Raw genomic sequence first — 24,452 nt, forward strand, 5'->3', positions numbered from 1 at the left:
GTTTGGAATCACCAAATATTTAGAACTCAAAGAGACCCTAAAGGATGTCTGCAAAGAGGAAAGGAGACTCTTATATGGATTTAATCAACTAACCAAAATTATGCATGGTTGTGATTTAAAAATAATGATCTCTACCCAAATTCTTAGCCACTCAATAAAGACTGAATTTAGACTCTGTGTGACACATCTCAGCAGTTACCAAAAAAAGCACAACAAACTGAAGGAAAATTTAGTATCTCCAGGTGTAAGCCATGAACCTGTCCTTCTTCTAAGACTAGAGGCGTCATAGATATTGTTCCTTTTATTATATTAAAACGGACTATTCGGATGGAATCTACCACATCACAAGGTGAAAGAGGCTACTAGCAGCCAACAATATCTCAAACCTAAGGTTCAGAAGGGCACAGTGGTGTTTAGAAGTGTATACTTGATGGGGAGCATGTGTCAGCCTCAGCAGGTGAAATGAAAGAGTGTTGTCCCTGGGCCTTGGGAAACAAACACCTTCTATATGCAATTGATAGTGACATGACAAAATGGAGGAAGAACTCTGACTGTAGCAGCAGGAAGTTTGAAGGCTGAGAGTAGAGAGAAAAAAAGTCACCCCTCCTTCCATCATTAATCTACTTGGTCTCAAGAGAGATGACAAATACTTGAAATATCAAGAGGCTTGGTCACTTATAAGAAGCAGCCCATCTGGGAATACACATCTAATCCGCCCTAAATTCCAGAACTTCACTTCACTTGGCCCTTAAGACCACACTTAACTTGCCAGTGGAGCTACAAGAAGTGGGTGGGAGTGGGATGGGGAGAGTGAGGGGGAGGGGATAATAGTTGGCCTGTGCTGGGAAGTATGGGCTTTGGAATGTCCTGTCTTTGTGACCTCTGAGGACTCCACCACCCTGTCATTCATGCTCCCTAGAATGGCAGCCTCAAAGGGTATTGTCAAGTGAATGACTCTCTTTGTTTTGGCAGTTTTTTGTAGAGAAAAGAAGTTGACTCCTTTTAGGACAATGAGATGATTCTAAATACAGTGATTTCTTTTTTTTAAGTTGGAATCTAACCTAGCAGTTAGCTGTTCTTATCCTCATAATTTAGTTTCCTTGAACTGCACAGGAGTTTTCTAATCACAAATGGTCTCTAAAAGTGTTACTAATGAGCTCACTGTTATTTCAGGTTTAAAATACAACTTTGCCTACACACAGCAAAGATAAACCAAGGACAGCAGCTATGGCCCTCGGAGGACCCTTCCTCTCTCAGCAGGAAGTAGATGTTGGTGCACTTGAGTTCTCCTGCTCCTGAGTGCTAATTAAGTCCACCTGTACTTCTTAAACAGGGGTGATGTGGCTGCCAGCAGACCTGTTGTTGTACTGCTTGCATCCCGTTCTTAAGGCTATCCTCATACTACACTGGCCCAGGTTCTGCCTCACCTTCTCCTTTGTCAATGAAAACAATCCATAACCAATCTATGAATGAAAATTTGGGTGAGTTTATTCTGAGACAAAATGTGAGGACCATAGCTCAGGGCCTTCCTTCCCCAAGGAAGGAAGAGCACCAAAGAAGTAGGCTGCACAGAGTGGTTATATACCCTCAAAGGGGATGTTTCACATATGATGGAAGTGTCCCTTTTACAATAGTCACAAGACTGCTCTGCTGGCACAGCGATTGATGGACACAGCAGGTAGTAGGTCTGCTGTCTGGGGGACACAGGGTGGCAGGTAGATCTGTTGTCTTGAGCTGGGTGGTCACAGGTGAGCACAGCGATCAGTTCCTAGCCCAGGGAGAGATCTTTATCCTTAAGGAAATGCCAGTGTGAGGGAAGTTGCACCTTTATCTTAAGGGCATTTTTCTTGCCACAGGAAATGTTTAAAGTGGATATACAACGCATGCTCAACGGCCATGTCAGGCTCTTTTAGAAAAACAAAGTCAGGCTAATTAGGTTTACACCAAATGGCTTCCTCATATACTCCAATATATCCTATTGCTTGCCATTTCTGTTTGTCACCTTTATGGGTCAACCAAGCAATCCAATTGGGGAACCTCTTACATTTCTGGCAAATAGGGGAAACTCATGAACTGTCTGGACTAATTCCCATCAAGGCCACCCTGGTGCCAAGCTGATTCCGTCACATGTTTGTATGGTATTGGGGGCTAGACAAAAGTACTCCTGGGACAGATACATAGGAAATATGGTCCACGAAAGCAGGTGTTTGTGTGTGCTTTATTCAGTTCCACTCCCCAGGGCCTAGAACAGTGCCTGGCATATAATAGGAGCTGGATAAGTGTTTGGGGAAGGGAGGTGGTAGTGCTGATGCAGAGAAGATGAGAGCATGAATCAGAAGGAACCAGGGTTCAGCAACATAGGCCTTATTCTTATGAGCTAGAAGCAAGAGAGAGGTAGCAGAACCTTGTAGAATTCAACACCCACTGCAAGCATTTTAAAAACTAGCTTATTAAGGTAAATCCTCCCTTATTAGCATTTTTTCATTAATTTGGCAAATATTTATTGAGCACCTACATTGTTCTAATACTGTTTAGGTGCTAGGCGTACAAAATGAACAAGAAAAACCCATGTTCTATGATGTTTACACTCTAGTAGGGAAGACAGACAGTAACCACACAGGTATTTTGGAGAATTTTAAGTGCTAAGAAGAAAATAAAATAATCATTACAATGGACAGAGAGTGATAGAGGAAGAACAGTGCTAATGCTTCCTCTAGGATAGTCCAAGAAAGCCTCTCTGAGGACCAGATATTTGAGTTGAGACCTGAACATTGAGAAGAAAGCAGCCAGGGGGCCTTCTGGGAAAGAACATTCCAAGCAGCACGAGCAAGGGCCCAGATATGCAGGTGCATTAGGAAGGTCAAGGGACAGAGTATGTAGGTAGAGGTATAGGCTGAGATGTGGAGAGAGAGGAGGAAGGTTGAGTTGTGGGTCCTTGTAGCTCTTGGTGAGGAGCTTATATTCTATTTTAAGTGAAAAGAAACCATAAAATGAATTTAAGTGGGAACAAAATTTGCCACTTCAAAATGTGTCTCTTTGACATGAGGATTATTTCAGGCTAATTATTTTTTAAGAAATAGAAAGACTCAGGAAGTTTTGTTCTCTGCCTCCCCACTAACTGCCTAAAAGAATTTAGATAGAGGGCCTGGTCCAGGAAGAGCACTATCACCAGAGATATCCACAAAGAATATGGGCTAGGTGTGGTGGAGAGAGCTCCGCAGGGCCTGGAGATCAGAGTCCTGTCTGTGTTACAGTGTCTTTGAATGGCATGGCAAACATTTGTTTACCAAATATTTGCTTTCTCCTATTCCTGTGAATTGTTTTCCTCCCCTTTGGAGTCTCAGAACCCTATTCCCTTCTCTCTAGCTTTTCCTGGCAAACATTTGTTTACCAAACATTTGCTTTTCCAATCTTCCTGTAAATTGTTTTCCTGCCCTTTGGAGTCTCAGAACTCTCCTCCCTTCTCCCTTCTCAATTGCCTGTCAAGGAAACTCATATCATTGGGGTTCCTGTATGTACATAATTAAATTTTATTTTCTCCTGTTAATCTGTCTGATGTCAATGAATTCTTAGACAAGCCAGAACCTAGAAAAGGGGGAGGAAACATTTCTTCCTCCCCAACAATCTTTACTCATCAAAATTACTTCTCCAGCTGCTGTATGAAGAATGGCTACAGGGGGAATCTGAGAGACAAGTTAGGAGGCTGTTGCGGTGGCTTGGTTAGGCTGTAGGAGTGGAGATGTTGAGAAGTAGTCAGCTTTAGAAACAGTGTGCAACTGCAGGTCCTGCTGATGGACGGCATATGAGGTATGAAATAAGTCAAGAATGAAGAGTGACTCTTAGGATTTTGACTAAGCAATTAAATAGGTGGTGGTGCTATTTACTGATATGGGGAGGTTAAGAGAGGAGCAGGTGCATGGGGTGGGTGCAGAATCAAAGTCTTTTTTAGCTATGGCGAATTTGAGGTTGACTATTAGACATCCAAGAGTCTCATGCTGTCAAGCAATAGTTGGATATACAGATCTAAACGTATGAGCAGAAATAGGGCTGGAGATAGTGACTCAAGAGTCATCGGTATATTCGTGGCATGTAAAGCTCTGGGTCTGTATGAGATCATCTAAGCAGAGTAGCTTTGCATCAATAACATCTTATGCAGAGATGACTAGCTCTGGGGTTAATGGAGAGCTCTCCAGCATCCTGCTAGCTTATAGCCAGATTTCTTTCAGATCCTTTCTTGTTTCTCTTTTTGATGTAATGGGAATGAATTAGGGGAAATTATAGGGAGAAAATGTCTGATAAACATGAAACTTCAAGTATGATGAAAGTTCCTTTTTAAACTAGATAATCTAGAGTGAAAAACAGCAAAATATAAAGCAGAATACAATAATCATTCTTCATCAACTTGGTTTCAAGTCTGTTTTCCTGATGAAGCTAATGCCATCTGAAAAGCTGGGAGTGGAGGTAGGAAAGAGCCTCCAAACATTCCTTTTTAATGACATCATTGATTCTAGCCAAAGAATCAAGGGATCTTAAACAGCAGGACTCAGGAGATAAGGGAAAGGCCAAACAATTAACATTTAGGTAACATGAAGAAACACTAACCTTTTTGTTTTTTTACACTTTTAAAATATTGCATTTTGAAATCTATGATTTTTCATTCCAAATATATTTGATTTTTATCTTAAATTGTAAGGTCTCGTTGTATTTACTGCAATAAACTTCAATGGCACATCTGCAATTATGGGAAGAAAACTAAAGTTTAAAGCTCTATAACAAATAGATCTAGTTTTCTATTTTGCCACTGAGAAACTAGGCAAACTGCAAATTATGTTTTATAACCAAAATCCTCCGGAGTCCTTACACAAAACCTAAGCTATATACATGATTCTACTTTGAAACAGTGGAATCTTGGGGTGCAGCCAACCTTCACAAAACAAGTCAAGGAAATTCCCATGATGCCAAGGACTCTAATCAGAGTCTGTAGTACATGGGGCACCATTTTCCCCTCTTACTGAGTTCAAATGTAAAGAAAAAACAAAAGAGACAACCTATCAATCAGGAGAAGATATTTGCAAATCATATATCCAATAAGAGGTTAATATCCAAAATACATAAAGAATTGATAAAACTCAACAACAAAAAAACAAACAACCCAACTAAAAAATGGGCAAAGGATCTGAACATGGGTTTTTCCAAAGAAGACATACAGATGACCAACAGGCACATTAAAAGATATTCAACATCACTAATTATTAGGGAAATGCAAATCAAAACTATAATACCACCTCATGCCCATGAGAATGGCTATTATTAAAAAAGACAAGAAATAAGAAATGTTGGAGAGGATGTGGAAAAAAGGGAACCCTCATACACTACTGGTGGGAACGTAAACTGGTGTAGCAACTATGGAAAACAGTATTGAGATTCCTAAAAAAATTAAGAATAGACCTACCATATGATCCAGCTATTCCATTTCTGGGTATTCATTCAAAGAGTATAATAACACTAATTCTAAAGATATTTGTACCCCTATGTTGACTGCAGCATTGTTCACAATAGCCAAGACTTGGAAACAACCTAAGTGCCCATCAATGGATGAATGGATAAAGAAGATGCAGTAGGTATATACAATGGAATACTACTCAGCCATAAAAAAGATGAAATCTTGCCATTTGTGACAACATGGATGGACCTTGAGGTTATTATGCTAAGTGAAATAAGACAGATAAAGTCAAATACTGTATCATTTCACTCATAAGTAGAAGATAAAAACAACAACAACAAACGAACACATACATACGGAGAACAGATTGGTGGTTACCAGTGGGGAGGGCAAGAGGGCAAATGGTACATTTGTAAAGTGACAGATGGCAACTAGACTTTTGGTGATAAACACCGTGTAGTCTACACAGAAGTCAAAATGTAGTGATGTACATCTGAAATTTATATAATGTTTTAGACCAATGTTACCTCAATAAAAAAAAAATAAGTTTAAAAAAAAAGAAAGGAAGGAAGGAAGAGAGAGAGGGAGGAAGTTACCACTAAAGAGCAAAAAAAAAAAAAAAGCTTGGCTTTTTCCTGGAATAGTTCAATCCTGATTCAAGGGCAAAGGATGTATATGGTTCCTCTCAATTTGTGCCAGAAAATAGCATATTTCCTGATCCTTCACTCTAAAACCACTGCAAAATGAAACTGGATCTAAATCCTAAATTTCACCTTGAATTGAGAATCAATCTATACACTCCGAGTGTTCTTCATCACGTCTTCCTTTCACTGAAAAGAAAAAGGAGGAGAGCAGTCTATGGCTTTGGACATACTTACAACAGTGCCATCCTAGTGCTGAAAAATGAAAACCAGCATCCTCATTTTCTCTCACTCTCAAATGGCTGCTTCTTTGAACTTGACCTTGTACATTGCATCCAATATATTATCAGGTTTTAGCAAGTCTACTTTGAAATTGGCCTGCTTTTCTCTACTCTCCCCTCCAAACATTATACTCACTACAACTAGATTTATCTTAGTAAAGAGTAAGCTCTTCCATGCCTCTATGCCTTTGCATACACTCTCTCCTCTCTTATCACACTTATCTGTTTCACCTGCTTGTGCCCCCCACTTATATCTTTCACATTTATACCCTGGTCTAGCATCACACCTGAAGGAAGAGGTCACAAGTAAAATAGTTTAAAAAGTCCTCCTAATTTAGGTCCTTTGTTAGATTGATTGTATTAAGGGCCCTAGTACTTCATTTTTGCCTGGTAACTTGGCAGTGCCCTCACACTCTGGGTGGAGCGTTCTACTCCAACTGTAACTCTGGGTTCGGACAGGTGACTTGCTTTGGTCAATGGAATGTTAGCAAACATAATTCAACCAGAGGCTTCAGAAAGTTACACGTTTCCACTTGCACTTGTATATGCCTTCGTCATTGCTATGAGAATATGCTCAGGCTAACCTGCTGGCTAGTCATGTAGCAGAGTCAAGTTGCCACGGTCACCTAGCCAAGGCTAACCAATATCAGCAGAGCTGCTGAGCCAACTCACAGCTGACTGGCGATTCATGAGTGAGCACAGCCCAGAGCATCCAAGCCCAACCCAAATCAGATTCATTAGGTAAATCAGGGGTCAGCCAACTATGACCCAACAGATCTGGCCCACCATCTGTTTTTGTATAGCCCATGGAGAAAAAAAATCACAGGCGATTCATGGTTGAAAAACGTCAAAATAATATTTCGTAACATGAAAATTATATGAAATTCAAATTTCAGTGTCCATAAATAAAGTTTTATTGGAACATAGTCACACTTATTTGTTTATATATTGTCTATGGCTGCTTTTGCACCTCAATGGCAGACTTGAGTAATTGTGACAGAGAATATGGCCTGAGAAGCCTAAAATATTTACTGTCTGGTCCTTGAAAGAAAAAGATTGCCAGGAAGGTTGGTATCAAGATGGCGGCATAGGCAGACTCTGAACTCACTTCCTCCCATGAACACAACCAATTTACAACTAATCTTGGAACAATTACCCCTGAGAGAGAACTGAAAACTGGATAAAAAGAACCCCTGCAACAGGGGACAGTCCTGACTGAGGTAGAAGAGGCAGAAATTCCTTTCTGGAGAGAAAAAAGCCATCTTCACAAACTGCAGCACTTCATGGCTGGCTAGGAGCAATCCTAAGGTACGCAGCTTTCCCTGGAGGAGTAGGGGACCTGAGCGGGGGAGCATTACTGCTATAAGCATCCTTTGGACTCAGCACAACTGAGATGACTGTCATAACATCTGACTTTGCTGGCTATTAAATACAACAGGGAATACTCCCAGAAAAGCTATCAGACATAAGGATAAAAATGCTGGCTCTTAAAGGACCCATGCACAAATTTACCCATTTCAGAAAGCAACCTAAAATCATCAGAAAGAAAGGTGCACAGTCCTTTCTTGAAAAGAGACTCACCTGATAGGCTCTGGGCACATCTCAGTCAGAGGCGAGACCTCTCCAGGGACCGAGACATTAGAAGCAGCCATTATTGTGACCTAGTACAGGCATGCTGACACTGATGCTGGCAGACACCATTGGAGTTCTTCCACTGGTCTGTTAGCTCAGGGTCTGCTCTGCCCACTAGAGTGCTGATTTAATCCAGCTCAGATGGAATGGGAAGCCTGCCCTAGGGTCTGGCCCTGCCAAACAGTAAGCCCTCAGGTAACTTGTGGGCCTGCATAGGCTGGGTGCCTGGATCCTCTGCAGCCAGGTGTGTGGGTCCTCCTTTGCAGGGCAGGGCATGTGTGAGGAGCCAGGGGAGTGTGGGAGGGCCTCTGCAGGAGTGCAACTGGGTCTACTTCAGGGGTCAGGGCATGCACAGAGGGCAGGACTGTGTTGATGGTCTGTGTGGCCCTGTTGGCGATGGGGCTTGTCAGCAGCAGAAGACTTGTACTTTTGACACAGCCACATAGAGAATCGGCCCCACCTTCCAAAGCTGGAAACACTTGGGAGCTCCCCATAACTGGGGCCAGTCCCACTCAGCTGCAATCCTCAGAGAGCTGACAAGAGCCTTGCAGGCTGGAGGCCTACAGGAATTGTAAGCCCCTGAGCCTAGCAACCAGCCATGCTGGGGCCTACTCACTTAACAGAAAAGCTGCAACAGGAATGAGCTATTAGACCTTGCAGCCAACAGTGCCCAGCCCAGTGGCATAGTGGTTAAGTTCCCATGCTCTACTTCGGCAGCCCAGGGTTCACAGGTTTGGATCCTGGGTGCAAACCTACACGCCACTCATTATGCCGTGCTGTGGTGGTATCCCACATACAAAAATAGAGGAAGATTGGCACAGATGTTAGCTCAGGGACAATCTTCCTCACCAAAAAAGCAGAAGAAGAATAAAGAAAAACATTGCCAAGTTCTGAACTAAATAAATGTTTATTGCTGTATGGCCCTGGGACTCAGTGGTGTTTTGCCATACAGCATTACTATAGCAAAAGTTCACTGACACATCTTCTCATCTGAAAGCTAATTCCTTTCTCTATTCCCACAGCAGAGAGTACTGGTGGAACAGCAGAGGCCTGGGGTCAGAACAAAACCAACTCTCTCCCCCTCACCACTACAGGCATGGATTCCATGACAAGGGGCTCCAAAGATAAATGCCAGTACATCAAAGAATGTCATATTCTTCAGTGGCTCCCAGTCCAGGGAGTAGATAACATCAACCTCTCTGCCACAGTGACCAGTGAGGAACCAAAAGGCCCCTTATCCTGCTGATAGTGCCACAAATCTATGAGCCAGGAATTCCATCCCTAGCCAGCTGCGTACCTAGAGGTTAACTTGCATAGGAGCAGAGAGAGGGAGAAGAAATCTGGAAGATAAAAGGAAACTGAGCAATTAACTAGATTATTACATTGGACTAAGTTTACCAAATTGCACTAAAATTTAATTCCCACCCTGGGATCCAGTGGTGGTAACTTGGGAGGAACACTGTTTCAATTAATCAAGAAAAATTAAGAAGTTACATTTTCTTATCATCTCTCAATATAATATGAATTAATTTTGCAAACCTGATATGAATTTTTGTGGAATAAATAAATAGATGAATAAATGAATGAATAAATAAATAGTAAACTCCCCACCATATTGTCACATACTCCTCCTACCACCTCCTGGCATTTCGATTGAGCCAAAGTACTAGTCCAGAAATAACCCATTCCTCCTCTTGAACTGCCTTCCAATTTCAAGGAGTAAGCAGTGACTTCTAGGTCCAGCTCCCCTCATTCAGAAATGCCTAAACATCCTCCCTCTTCCTCTGTTCCCATGGCTCAGGAATCTAATAGGTGGTCTCAAAGCCTTAGATAAATTTACACAAAACAGACTGGCATCCTCCAGGTTAGAGGAATGAGGATCTTTCAGTAGACTTTGGCCTTAAACCTGTACTGAATATCGTCTGAGATTATAACGAGGCAATGTTTTCCCCAAGAGGAGAAAAAGTCAGATTCCCACATCTGGAGTTTGACCTTTGTGCATGTTGTCATTTCACCCACCACAGGAAACCTTTCTGGGCTGGGCTGAAATGTGTTACTTCTCAACAGTGTGTCTGGTAGCAATCCCACCCAGCTGTGTGGAACGGGAAGTGACAGGGCAATTAATATTCTGTTAAAACTTCAGGGGGCTACACTAAAGCTGGCCAGATTTCAGGGCTGACTCATCATGTTAAAACCAAACATGGTATTGTCTATTCACTTCTGCTGACTCACTTGTCACCCCTAAGAAATGTGTGCTGGGCAGAGCTGCAAGGTCTCAGATCTGCCTTTCCAGAGTGTTACACTTCAGTGCCAGCCATGTCAGATAGCTCTGTGGAAAAGCTTCTGCAATGAGCTATGGATGATTTTCAAATATGTGAAGGACTACGTTATGGAGATGACCAGCAACTTCTCTGCATTGTTTTATATGAAAGCAGCATGGACAGCAACACAACTGACATTCAAGAAGAATCATAGCATTTCCAAGCCGGAAGGGAGGCTTAGAGATCAAGCTAAAAGTACTTTCTTAAGAGAGGGTGTCAAGGTGTATAGCACAGTAGGTAAGAGCTTTGAGTCAGGCATCCTGAATTCATGTCCCATCTCTGCCACTCTTAGTGGAATTATAAGTAGGAGGCTAATGCAGCTATTAAGTAACTTTAAGCAAATTGCTCAGACTCTCTGAGCTTCTACTTCCTTATCTGTAAAATGAGGACTAATTATAGTACCCACCTCATTTGGCTATTGTGAGAATTAAAGGAGATGTATAAAAAGAATACAGTGCTTGGCACAAAGTACTCAATAAATAGTAGCTGTTATTAAGGCTGATGAGGCAATCCATAGAAACCTCTTTCCTGGAAACAGGGTAGATCTACCATGTGTTTGGTATTATATGGGTAAAGGGTAGAGGAATATCTTTGCAAGCTGGATATTGATGGATGTGGGGAGGGCAGAGGAGGAATAGTTGCCTAGGGCAAGGATGGGTCCTCAGTATCTTGAGGCACCGTGACTTAGGGCCCCAGGTAGGCAAAGACCCACCTTTCTGTCCTGGTTTTAGGTCTGCCAAAGATAGTCATTCATTTTCAGAAAAGACCTTTCTGATTATGTCTTTGAAGGCTCTGCTCAGATTTCCCTGTAGGGCCTTGTTTAAGTACACACACAAGGCAGCACAGACCAGTTAAAAAAAAAAAAAAGGCCTGGCCAATAATGGCATACAGAAACTGATATTTACATGATACTGTTAAGTGCACTCTTTTTAAACCACTAATTCTTATTCCACAGAAAGTGGTCTTTATGTCAAAGTCCTTAAGAGGTCCAACAGCTTGTATAACGAGCAAACCTCATGGTTAGTTAGCAGCTTTCAGGACTTGGATTCCCGGTGATAAACAAAAGAATTCCGAAGGCCACAATCCATAAACTCTCCATAGAAACATATGGAACTACTTAAGTAGGTTGGCTCAGAGCTGTTGTTTTGAAAACAAGTATCCTCAGCCGGAATCTCCACTGAGTGCTATTTATTGAATGGTTGGAGAAGGGCAAGACCCCATGGGTCCTGTAGGACTGCTCTTCAGCAACCTCAAATATTTCGCAGATATGGCTCTAAGTCTCCCAATACCTGGGAAAGCAAAGGAGAAGTCTGCACATTTGTATCCATTGCACCAAAAGCATTGAGAACACTGATTGAGGAGCTTGCACTCCTTAAATATCCTTCAACGAGTCTCTGATTGCAAGATCTTATGCCTCCATTCTCTCATTTCTTACTCTCAGAACTTTTTTTTTTTTTACAACTTTTTCGATTATAATTCCCTCTAATCAAGACTCAACTGGCCACTCTGTACCTCGAGAATAGTCCATCCAAATTTCAATTATATGATAGATGATTCCTAACCAGTCTCCTACTACTGAACTGTAAGATCCTTGACAGTGGCGACTTTTATCTGCTTCTCTTCCCTATCTCCAGGATTTGGCTTAGTACGTGCTTGCCAATTTTTTCATTGTTCTATTAATAAAATCTAATCAATTGCCTAAGATTATAAGTTACCCAATGAATTAATTAGGCTCTGGCCATCTTGACCTTTTGAGACAGTGGTAGAGGCAAGACTAGAACTCAAATTTCTGATACTCATGATGATGAGCTACTTCACAAGGACTTCCAGTAAACTCATCATGTAATTGTGCTTGCTTTCTGATGGCAGATTATGTGGCCATCAAGATGCAGATATAGAATAACTTTGTGATCTACTGGTCATCATATTTCAAAACATGGACATAGCCAACCGTTCCCGCTTGAGCTGTTTGAGAAATTTGTCTTGGTCCCAGAACAACACAGGTTGTCATTCTCTTTTTAAAACTGATAATACGGATTTTTTTTTTCTCACTATTAAAGTATCATTGAGGACTTTCTGTTTTAGCAAAGTGGAGACTATGATAAATCTCACTATAAAGACCTACAAATGCCAGATAAACCGTAACTTTTAAAATATTTGATATTCATAGCTAAGCTCTCAAGAAAGAAAAAGAAATCCCCAGGCACCAGAAACAAAGAGGTAATTGAAAACAGAACAAAGTTTCAAAATGTCAGCTCACGATGTAGCTGCATTATAGTGATAGAGGATTTATTATTGATCTATTCACCTAAGGGCTTGGAATTTCTTGCTCATGTGGGGACATATTGTGGGCATTGGGCCCAAGTGAGCAGGGAATTAGATTGTGAAAACTACATAAAAGCTACAACACTTAAAGTGGTGTACCCTATGTGAAAGGGCAGTGTAAGTAGAAATCTGTCCATTAGCAGAGCAAGAGATTAAAAAAATTGGGAATATACATGGATGAGTTAAACAGCAGTTAGATACAGCAAGAAAATTCACAAACTGGAAAACAGATTTGAGGAAATTATTCAGAAGTCACAAATACATAAAGATCTGGAAAATGTGAAAGATTGAGAGACACAGAAGATGGAATGAGCAGGTCCAACATATACTGAATTCCAAAGATTGAAAATAGAGAAAATGAGAGAGAGGTAATCTTTAAAAAGATAAGAGCTGAAATTTTTTCCGTAAATCACTAAGACTTGAATCCTGAAGTTCAAGAATAATGAGTTTTGGGAAGGATAAATTAAACTAAACCCAAAGCTAGACACAATATAATAAAACTTTAGCAACTGAAAGACAAAGAAGAGATCTCAAAGTGCTATGCAAAAATAATCATGAACCTAGAATTTAATACCCAGCTAAACTCTCATTCAAAAATGAAAGTAAAATAAATATGTTTTTTTAAAAAGACCAAGAAAGTTAGTTTACTGCTCACAGATAGTGATGAAATCAGTACCTGACCAAACTTTATGCTGTGATTTCTAAAAATTAAAAATTGAACTGTTAAAAATATTCTAATTTCTACTCTCTTGAACAACTATCATGACCCCTTTATAACCATAATGCCATATCCCTCTATTTCTTCAAAACAAAGACTCTCCATCTTTTAAAATGTATATTTGAATCTCTTTATGTATGTATATTTGAACTCTTTCAGCCTTCTTGTTTTGAAAATGTATAGTGGATTCTCTTTTGAAGTTTGTTTATTTGCGAGTACTAGGTCCTCCCTTCCTTGTAGATTCTAAAGTAATTGTTGGAAGGGGTACACGTGTGTGTTGGGGTGGAGAAGAACTTTGCATTCATACATAAAAGAGAATTTAAAAAATGAGTGTAATAAGAGCTGAGGTGTGATAGGTAGTCCTAGTCTCTAGTCTTTGGTCTTTTCATTTCTTCCTGCATAAATGTCTTGAGTAAATGACAAAAAGGCATATTTTAAAATTCTAAATCTGTAGCACTTCCAAAACACGGACCTTACAGAAAGAAATACTAGGAATATACTCACAAAGAAGAAAACTTTAACCAAAAGTAAAGAAGTGGAATGCAAAGAGCAAAGGTGCTCAAGAGTAAATAATAAACGTGTGGGTAAATTTAAACAAGCATTATATTAGTCAGAGTTCTCCAGAGAAACAGAAGGGATAGAGAGAGAGTGATAAGAGGAAATTTATTATAGAAGTCCCATGATCTGCTGTCTGCAAGCTAGAGAAGCAGGAAAGTCAGTGGTGTAATTTAGTTCAAGTTCAAATGCCTGAAAGAGAGGGACCGATGGTGTACATCCTGGTCAGAGTCCAAAGGTCCAAGAATCAGGAGCACTGATGTATGAGGACAGAGGGAGATAGATGTCTCCACTCAAGCAGAGAGAGAGAGAGAACTCACCCTTCACTCGCCTTTTTGTTCTATTCGAGCCTTCAGTAGATTGGATGATGCCCTCACGTTAGGGATGGTGGTCTTCTTTACTCAGTCTACTGATTCAAATGCTAATCTCTTCCAGAGAAACCCTAACAGACACACCTGGAAATAATGCTTTACCAGCTCTCTGGGCATCCCACAGCCCAGTCTAGTTGGATACATAAAATTAACCATCGCAAGCATTGATAGTATTAATTAATAAGAATAACAGTAATAATAATAGTTATGATGGTAATAATATTATAAGTCAGCATCCAGCTTTTTTGTGGTTAGGTTTTATTGAGGTATAATTAACAAATAAATTTGTATATATTTAAAGTGTACAATATAATGATTTGGTATACGCATACTTTGTGAAATAATTACCACAATCTGGTTAATTAACATATCCATTACCTCACATAGTTATCTTTGTATGTGCATCTATGTGTGAGAATGCTTAAGATCCACTGTTTTAGCAAATTTCAAGTATACAATACAGTTTTACTAACCATAGTCACCATGCTGTACATTAGTTTCCCAGAATTTATTCATATTATAACTGAAGGTTTGTACCCTTTGACCGTCTCCCCATTCCCCCATCCCCCAGCCTCTGGTAACTGGCAACCACCCTTCTACTCTCTGTTTCCATATGTTTCACTTTTTTCTTCAGATTCCACATATAAATGAGATCATACAGTATTTATCTTTCTCTGTCTGACTTATTTCATTTAACATAACATCCTCAATGTTCGTCTATTTTGTCATGAATGGCAGAATTCCCTTCTTTCTCGAACCTGAATAATGTTCCATTGTCATATCTTATTTATCCATTCATCTGTCAGACACGGGGAGCCAGCCATGGGGTTGGGAGGAGGATCATGGGTGTGGTACATGGAGCACTGGGGGTGCCCGTGAGCCAGTTGGTGGATACACAGATGAGGTGTCTCCAGCAGCCCATGGTGGCCTTTCTGATGAAATCTGTGAAGCAGTTAGGATCATGTCCCTTTGATGTGATCCAAGCCCTGCCTGCTGTGCTCCTGGCTTCTCCCTACCCTTCAGTTGCACAGATCCCCTCAGTATTCTGGATTGGGTGAGAAAAAAGTGAGCCTCTTTGGCAGCACCCACACAGCTAGGTAAGCCAAGCGCTCAGTCACATGCTCTCACTTTCCTCCATGGGAGAAATCACAGGCCTAAAAGTCTCTCTTAGCACTGAGCTGTGCCATCTTGGCAGAGGAAAGACACAGGTCAAGTGAAACAGTTCCTCTTACCCTTCAGTGCATCCAATTTCCAATTTTTTACCTCCAAAGGTGTTCTGGAGTTTCTTCACTGTACCCAGACTCCCACGAAGGTACTCTCATCTGTGGGTGATGGTCAAATCAGTGTTCTTTGGGATGAAGACAATAGAAAACTCTTATACTGCCATTTTGCTGACAACCCTCCCCACTGTAAGTCTTTTTTTTTTTTTTTTGCTGGGAAATATTCACTCTGAGCTAACACCTGTTGCCAATCTTCCTCTCTCTTCTTTTTTTCTCTCCCCAAAGCCCCAGTACATAATTGTATACTCTCATTGTAGGTCCTCCTAGTTATTCTATGTGAGCCACTGCCACAGCATGGCTACTGACAGATAAGTTGTGTGGTTCTACACCCAGGAATTGAACTGGGCCGCCAAACATGAGCACACCAAACTTTAACCACTAGGCCATCAGGGCTGGCTCTCTAAGGCTTTTTGACAGAGGGAATTTAATTGCTTACATGGGAGATGGAAGCATGAAGAAGTCAAACATAGAATAGAGGCAACCCAAAGATTAGCAGCACAGGAAGCCACTACTATCCCTGGGCTGCAGGAGAAGGGCTCAGAAGCCAGGCACTAAAATCAGAAGGAGGCTTCTCAGCTGGAACTGGGCATGAAGTATGTGGCACCCCGGGGGAGCTGGCGTCATGGAGGAGACTCAGCCACAGTCAGAGATGCCACAGGAGGCATCCAATCTCCCACCAGTGTCTTCACTTATTAAACTTACTCAGATATCAGAGGGCAAGGGACCCTGGAAATGTAGTTGCCTGTGATATTGAGCACAATAGGAGAAGGGCAGGCAATGGATCCAAGAGCAAATGGCAGCTGATTAGGACTATAATAATAACTAAGTTAAGCTTTCATAAATTAGAATAAATTTCAGAATTAAATAAATAACAAAAGGCATAAGACGGGAAAAGGGTGATTAAGCAAATAAAAGCTTAGTAAGACTTTAGAAAAGTTGAACAACACAATTAAGAAGGTTGACTTAATTCAGAGCTGCTAACAGGTGTGCCAGGTACCCTGAAATGCCAAGATATCAAGTTACAGATATCCATCTCCTTGGCCCTGAGGGTGGCCTGTCAGGGCCTGCCTGGAGCCCCCAGACTGTGAGAAGCTGCAACCAAGGCCCCTTGGAGGGAGGCTGGAGCAGGACCAGGCTTGACAGGGAGCCCCACAGTCTCTGGAGGAGCTGAACACAATGAGCAATATGGAGCACTCACTGCTCTGCCACAAGCACTTTGCATGGCCAAGATGCTTTCCTACCTGGAGGTCTACTTCAGCAGCACAGCAAGGCAAATCCCTGCCCACTGGACTCAAGAGGTAGGTGGAGCCTCAGGGGATTTGGTGTTCCAGGTGCCCAAGGAGCAAGGAATGTAGCCCAAACTGCAGCCATGGGGTGGGGAGATGGTGGAAAGGGACTCCTGGTATGGTAGGTGCTATTCCAGGCAGTGGACCAAAATACTTATCTTCATATGTATTGAATACTGTTCTGGTTATCCATTTCTGTGTTACAAGCAACTCAAAACATGATGGCTTAAAACAATCATTTCATTATATCTCATTATCTTCAGGGTCAGGACATTGGGCTAGGCAGTTCTTTAGCTCTATATGAGGCAAATTGGAGTTAGTTGGTGGTAGTCAGCGGGTGGCCAGGCTGGGCTGGAGAGTCCAAGGCGGCTTTACTCACACCTATTATCTTGACAGGATGGCTGGACAGCTGGATTATGAAGGGCCCCCTACCTCTCCACACAGTGTCAGTTCTTCTCTACATGGTCTCTCTAGGAAAGTCATTAGATTTCTTACATGGCAGCTCAGACACCAGGAGGCCAAAGCAGAAGCTGCCAAGTCCTTTTAAAGAACAGATCTGGAAATGGTACAGTATCACTCTTCCTTACTCAAGCGGTCAAAGAAGTCACAGGTCAGCCCTGATTCAGTGGAAAAGGAAATAGACCTCACCTTTCAACGGGGAGAATGTCAAAGAGTTCACAGCCATCTTTAATCCACCACCAATGATTTGTCTGTTTGTGACTAAAGTAGTATGTACATGAGTGATCTCTAAGCTAGAGACAAGGAGCTGCTCTACCAGTACATTTGCATGGTAAAACTTCACTAGAATGTTTAACCACTTACTTTGTGAACTCTATGTTTGGAACTGAAATCGATTTGCCCTATGTGTTCAATCCCAGAAGTACAACCACTAGGAGATCAGCTATCTAGCTAGCTAGCTGGATACATAGATAATTAGCTAGATTAATAGATAGATAGATAGATAGATAGATAGATAGATAGATAGATAGATAGATAGATAGACAGACAGATAGATGGTAGATAGATTTATTACAGGGATATTACCTTATGCAATTGTGGGACCTGGTTAAACAGTCTTTGAAAGGGTGTTGTTTTCATATCTAATAGTGGATTTGAAGCCCACAGAGTAGGAAAGATGAGTGTAAATGAGGGAAAGCAAAGTCAAGGTGGAACCCACCAGCATGAGCTGGAAAGGATGGTCTGGGACCAGTGTCAGTTCTTGCTGTCCCCAACCTTGATGAAGTGAGTGTCCTGCAGATGTTGATGCCCTTTGTCACAGAGCTAAACACACACCTGGCTCAGGACTTAGAACAGCTGAAGGAAGATCCAGCAGAAGGTGTAGCCGTTTCAGACCCAGTTTGCTGCCCTAAGCAAATGAGATGAGCCAGCAGATAAAGCAATACATGTGAGCTAAAAAAAAAAACAAAAATCACCAGCCTCAGCATTCAGAACAAAATGGTTTCCACTTCACTTTTACCCTCCAAACCTTGTATAAAAATGCCTCTTGTAGGCCATCCTAACTAGAAACCAACAGGGAAAGGACTTCTGGGAAAGGTAGTCTGCCTAGCCAACTTGACACATTATGGACCCTCCACGCTCTACCACAAGAAATTTCAACATTACATTTGTCAGTGAGATAAAGGAAGAGCTTTAGATGCTTTCAAAATAATTTCAACTGAATTTTTTGTAAAATGTTTTAAATAATTTTTGTCGTTTATTTGGGCAAAGTTTTTCATTGTTTTTTTACTACCAAGAATTTGGAGAGATTAGAAGAGATCATTATTAAAAAGTCTTAATCAGGAATGATATAGAGTCACTTCTAACATAAAACCTGGTATAAAAAGGTTATATTTATGGAAGCAAACTTAAGTTTCTCAGGTAAAATTCTGAAAACATTTTATCTAGGTTTATAAAAATTTAATAGTTAATATCTTATCTAATGTTTTACATTTTTTCTTATAACTGTATAAAATAAAGAATGTGCAATACGTATTTTACTAAGCCCTACACAACATATTCAAATCAATTCCAGCTTATGCTACTGTGCTGTACAAATATTACAATTTTCTATATGTGCCATGGCATGAAAAGGATTGGAATAGCTGATATAAACTGACATATATAAATTTCTGTGGCTAACAAAAAGTAATTCACATTCTGTTCAAGTCCGCATTGCACATTTGCAGAGACTGACCACATTTCAGGGCACAAAGTACATCTCAACATACAGCAAAGAATCGATATCACATATACCAAGTTCTTTGACCACAATGCAATTATGTTATAAATCAGAGAAAGCAAAAAGAGCTCCCCATATTTGGGGATTTTGAAACATGCTTTTTCTCTAGGCAAGATCTTAATTAACTTCTAGTTTCAACCTACTATCCAGAAGAAAAAGTCTGAATACATTTATGACAGGAGATTTTTGAAAATGCCTTTAAGTAAATCATGGATCAAACAAGAAATAAATAATACTGGGAATTAGAAAATACTTTCTATTGAGTTACAATTAAAACCTTTTATAAAAATGTGTGAGATGCAGCTCAAGCTATATTTAAAGGGAAATTTATTGCCTTAAATGCAAATCTTTGACAGAAAAGACAGAAAATTAATGAGCTAAATAAACAACTCAAGAAATTAAAACAAAAAAACAAAAAAACAGCCAAGCAAAGGCAAATTGAATAAAGGAAACAAAATAAGACTGAAAATTAATGAACTAAAAGCAATGAAAAAATAGAAAGAATCACAAAACCCAAAGCTGTTTTGAAAACAAACTTCTAACAAGATTTTCAATAAAAGAGAGAGTAAGAATAAAAGATATTGTGGACAAAAGACCTAGTGACAAATATAGTTGATATTTAATAATCATAAAAGGATGCTTTCAACAACCATATTATAAATTAATTAAAATAAGTGAAAATTGGGGCTGGTCCTGTGGCATAGCAATTGAGTTTGCACGTTCTGCTTTGGCAGCCGGGGGTTCACTGGTTCAGACCCCGGGTGCGGACCTACTCACCTCTCATCAAGCCATGCTGTGGCAGCTGTCCCACAGACATAGTAGAGGAAGATGGGCACGGGTGTTAGCTAAGGGCTAATCTTCCTCAAAAAAATAAATAAATAAGTGAAAATAACAATTTTCTTGAAAAAAATGTAGAACCAAATCCAACTGAAAAAAAAAATAGAAAATCTGAATAAACCACTGAACTGGAGATAATTGAATCAGTACTTAAAAGATACCCATTAAAAAACACGAGGCCCAAACAGTTTTTTAGAGGAGTTCTACCATACCTTCAAGGAATAGACAATTCTAAAATCATACAGAGAATAGAAAAAAAGAGAACAGAATCTACACACAAATCTACTTATTTCATGATACAGATATACCTTGATTCCAAAAAACAGATACAAATATGAAAAGTCAATCACAATCCGGAGCAGAGACCCAAAAATTCTTTTTTCTTTTTTATTGAGGACACATTTTTTTATAATACTATATAAATTTCACTATATTTCAATTTCTGCGTAGACTACATCATGTTCACTACCCAAAGACTAGTTACCATCCATCATCATACACATGTGTCCTACCATCCCTTTCTTCCTCCTCCTTCTCCCCTTTCCTTCTGGTAACCACCAACTTAATCTCTGTATCTGTGTGTTTGTTTGTTGTTATTGTTGTTGTTTTTATCTTATACTTAGGAGTGAAATCATACAGTACTTTCCCTGTCTGACTTATTTCACTTAGCATAACACCCTCAAGGTCCATCCATGATGTTGCAAATGGCAAGATTTCATCTTTTTTTTATGGCTGAGTAGTATTCCATTGTGTATGTATACCACATCTTCTTTATCCATTCATCCATCGATGGGCACTTAGGTTGTTTCCAAGTCTTGGCTATTGTGGATAATGCTGCCATGAACATAGGGGTGCAAATATCTTTATGCATTCTGAAAATTCTCAATGAAATATTATTAAATGGATTTCAGCAATGTATTTAAATATATGTTAATATTTTATTAATTATTTTTAAATTCTCATAATTTTATATTAAAAGAGAAAAATATAAATGCATTTCAAGGCATGCAGAAAAAATATTTTATAGAATTCAATCATCTTTTTGTGCTTTAACTGATAGCTAACACAAAACAAAAGCAAACTTCCTTAACCTGATAAAATGTCCTTACCAAAAACACACAGTAAATATTATACTTAATGATTAAATTCAGAAAAACTCCTGCTTAAATTCTGAACAAAAGGACACCCATTATCATCACTTCTAGTTAATTTTGTTCTGGAGGATGTAAAATCACTACAAGACAAGAAATAAAAGGAGTAAAGGATTGTGAAGGAAGAAACAGAGCTATAATTATTTGTAGATGGTGTAAGGGAGTTCGGCAAGGCTGATGGATTGAAGAATCATCATGTATATACAAATAGCATTCTTATACATCAGCCACAAACAACTAGAAAATGTAGTTTTAAAATAGATTCCATTTACAATAGCAACAACAAAAAGAAAAACAAATAAGGACCTGGGAATAAATTAAACAATAGATGTGCAAGACTTTATGAAGAAAAATTATAAAACCAATACCATGTCATACCTCTTAGATAAAGCATGAGGACACAATCTGTTGGTGAGCCTATGAGGACTACAGCTAAAAGAAAAGCTAAATAAATGGAGCTATATATTTATTCATGGATTGGAAAATTCAAAATCATAAATATCTTAGTTATCCTCAAACTAATCTGTAAGTTTAATGCAATTCCAATCAAAAAGGTTTTTAATAGAATTTGATAAGTTAATTCTAATGCATATGGAAGAATAAAGTGTCAAGAATAGACAAGAAACATTCTGAAAGACACCAAAGTAGACAAATAAATGGAAAAACATCTTCTGTTCTTGCATAGGACAACTCAGTATCGTGAAAATGTCAGTTCTCCCTAAATTAATCTATATATTTAGGGTAATCTCAATGAAAATAATGACAAATGTCTTCACAAAGTTAGACAAGTTGATATTAAAGTCCAAATGCAAAAAAAAAAAAAACCGTGAAACAATAGTCAGGAAAACACCTAAAAAGAAAACCAATGGAGGGGAGAGGAGAGTAGCCCTACCACATTAAATATACTATAAAACCTCTATAATTAAAACAGTGTGATGGTAGCACAAGAATAGACAAATAGACCAGTGGGCTAGAATGGAAAGCTCAGAAGTAGACACAAGTTCATTTGAAATTTTAATATATTATAAAGGTGGCATCTCAAATCATTGGTATAAAGATGGATTTTACAATAAATGGTGCTTGAACAACTGGGCATTTATTGGGAAAAAGATAAATTAGATCTATAATTTACACCATTTACCAAAAAGTCTCTAAATAGATTAGAAATCTAAATGGGAAAAAAAGTGAAACCATACAAGTATTAGAAGAAAGCTTGGGGGAATTCTTCTTCAGCCTTCATATGGGAAAGGCTTTCTAATTATGACTCAAAATTCAGAAGCAATAAAAGAAAAGATTGATAAATTTGACTAGATAAAAATGTTTTAAATTGTGTGACAAAAAAATAAAATCAAAAGGTAACTGACAAACTGGGAGAAAATATTTGCAACATATACCACAAAATGCTAATTTAAACCCTAATATATGACAAACTCTTAAAAATTGAAGGACAAAGGACCAAAACCCCATAGGAAAATAGGAAAACGATATGAACAGACAATTCACAAAAAATTGATATAAAAATCTTCAAACTCACTCATAATTAGAGAAATAATGTTAAAACAATACTGTGATACCATGTCGTACCTCTTAGACAAAGCATGAGGACACAATTTGTTGGTGAGCCTATGAAGAGAGGCACTTTCATACAATGCTGGTGGTACTGCAAACTGGAGAAAAGTTTAACAACACCTAAAAAAACTACATATGCACTTACCTTTTGACCCAATAATCTCACTTATAGGAATCCACTCTGAAGATACACCAACAACAACATACAGAAAAAAAAAAAAAAATGCATGTCCAAGGTTAGTCATTGAAGCATTGTTTGTAATTGCAAAAAGTTGGAAACATTTGAAATTCTCATATATTGGAGGATGGTTGAATAAACTATAGTACATTCATATAATGGAGCACCATGCAGCACTAAAAAAGAATAAGGAAGATATTGGTGATTTCCAGGATACACTAGTAAACTTTTTTAAGTGCAAAAGAGTATCTATAGTGCTGTTCTCCATGTATAAAAGAAAAAATATAAGAAAATAAACATGCATCTGCCTATTTGTGCAAATGTAAAAGAAATATAGGAAAGATAAACCAGAAGCTAATGAGATTGGTTACCTAGCAGGGCAGATGAGAACAGGGTGGAAAGAACGGGATAATAGGGACAGAAATGAGAAAGGAAGCCATACTTCTCTGAGTATACCTTTTTGCATAGTTTTGATTCTCAGAAGCATGGTGTGATGGTTATTTTATGTGTAAACTTGACTGGATTCCTAGATTAAACATTATTTCTGGGTGAGGATGTTTCCAGATGGATTAACATTTGTGTTGGTGGACTCAGTAAAGCAGAAGGCCCTCCCCAATGTGGGTGAGCATCATCCAACCCATTGAGGTCCTGAATAGAACAAAAAGCAGAGGAAAGAGAAATTCAACCTTTTTTTCCTACTTCACTGCTGAGTTGGGACATCTCATCTTCTACTGTCCTCCAGCTGAGATTTAAACCATTGGTGTCCCTGGTTCTCAGGCCTTCAGGCATTGACTGAATTATACCACTGGAGTTCCTGCATCTCCAGCCTGCAGACAGTAGGTCATGGGACTTCTCAGCCTCTGTAACTGCATGAGCCAATTCCTCATAATTAAGACATGTGTGTGTGTATATACATTTATATGTATATATATATATATATATATATATACATATATATATATATCCTACTGGGGTTCTGTTTCTCTGGAAAAAACTGACTAATACACATGGTAATATTTCACATACAATAAATAAATAAATAATTAAAAATCAACCAGAATGTGATGGGAACCTCAAATGGAATACAAACAACAACAAATGAATCTGACTGTAATACAAATGACTAACATAACCAAACTGAAGGCAGTAGTGAAGAAAAAACTAACCTAAATATCTTTGGAAAAGAGTATTTTGACTGGGCACTGCAAGGTTAAAGACCAAAAGAAAAAAGCCAATCTGTACAATTCTGTGTAGGTTAGTATGGGTTGATAATTCTGTGTAGGTTAGCATGGGTTGATAATTCTGAAACTACTTTATGTGTATATTAGGATCAAAAAATTAAGTAAACATATCGTGGATAGTGAGAGCTAGGTTTCTCACTGTCAACAACAAAAAAGCTACAAATAAGGAGAAGGGAAAGGCTAGCATGATACCTGTAGTGTTGGGGGAGGTAAGAATGCATGGTTAATATGTATACATATAGATACATGCATAAATAAATATGAATGTGTATCTTTCCTAGTTCTGTTGACTGAGAAGAACTAGAAACAATGACATCTTGCAGCAATGAGAATACCTTGGTGCCCAGATCTTGGTTCGAAATACAATTCTTCAATAAAGGAAAT

General features: G+C 39.2%; 1 long non-coding RNA gene across 1 annotated transcript in view; it reads right to left on the reverse strand.

The window, feature by feature from the left end:
- Positions 1-18,748: 18,748 nt before the first annotated feature.
- The window catches only part of LOC103551784 (uncharacterized), a 91,395-nt gene continuing 85,691 nt past the window's right edge, over positions 18,749-24,452 (reverse strand). Inside the window, exons 6-7 of the long non-coding RNA XR_545085.2 lie at positions 22,795-22,830; positions 18,749-20,763 (exon numbers count right to left, since the gene is read on the reverse strand). This is a non-coding gene — a long non-coding RNA (uncharacterized lncRNA). The remainder of the gene's footprint in view (positions 20,764-22,794; positions 22,831-24,452) is intronic.

This window comes from Equus przewalskii, chromosome 2 (genome assembly GCF_037783145.1).
Source record: "Equus przewalskii isolate Varuska chromosome 2, EquPr2, whole genome shotgun sequence".
Lineage (NCBI taxonomy): Eukaryota > Metazoa > Chordata > Mammalia > Perissodactyla > Equidae > Equus > Equus przewalskii.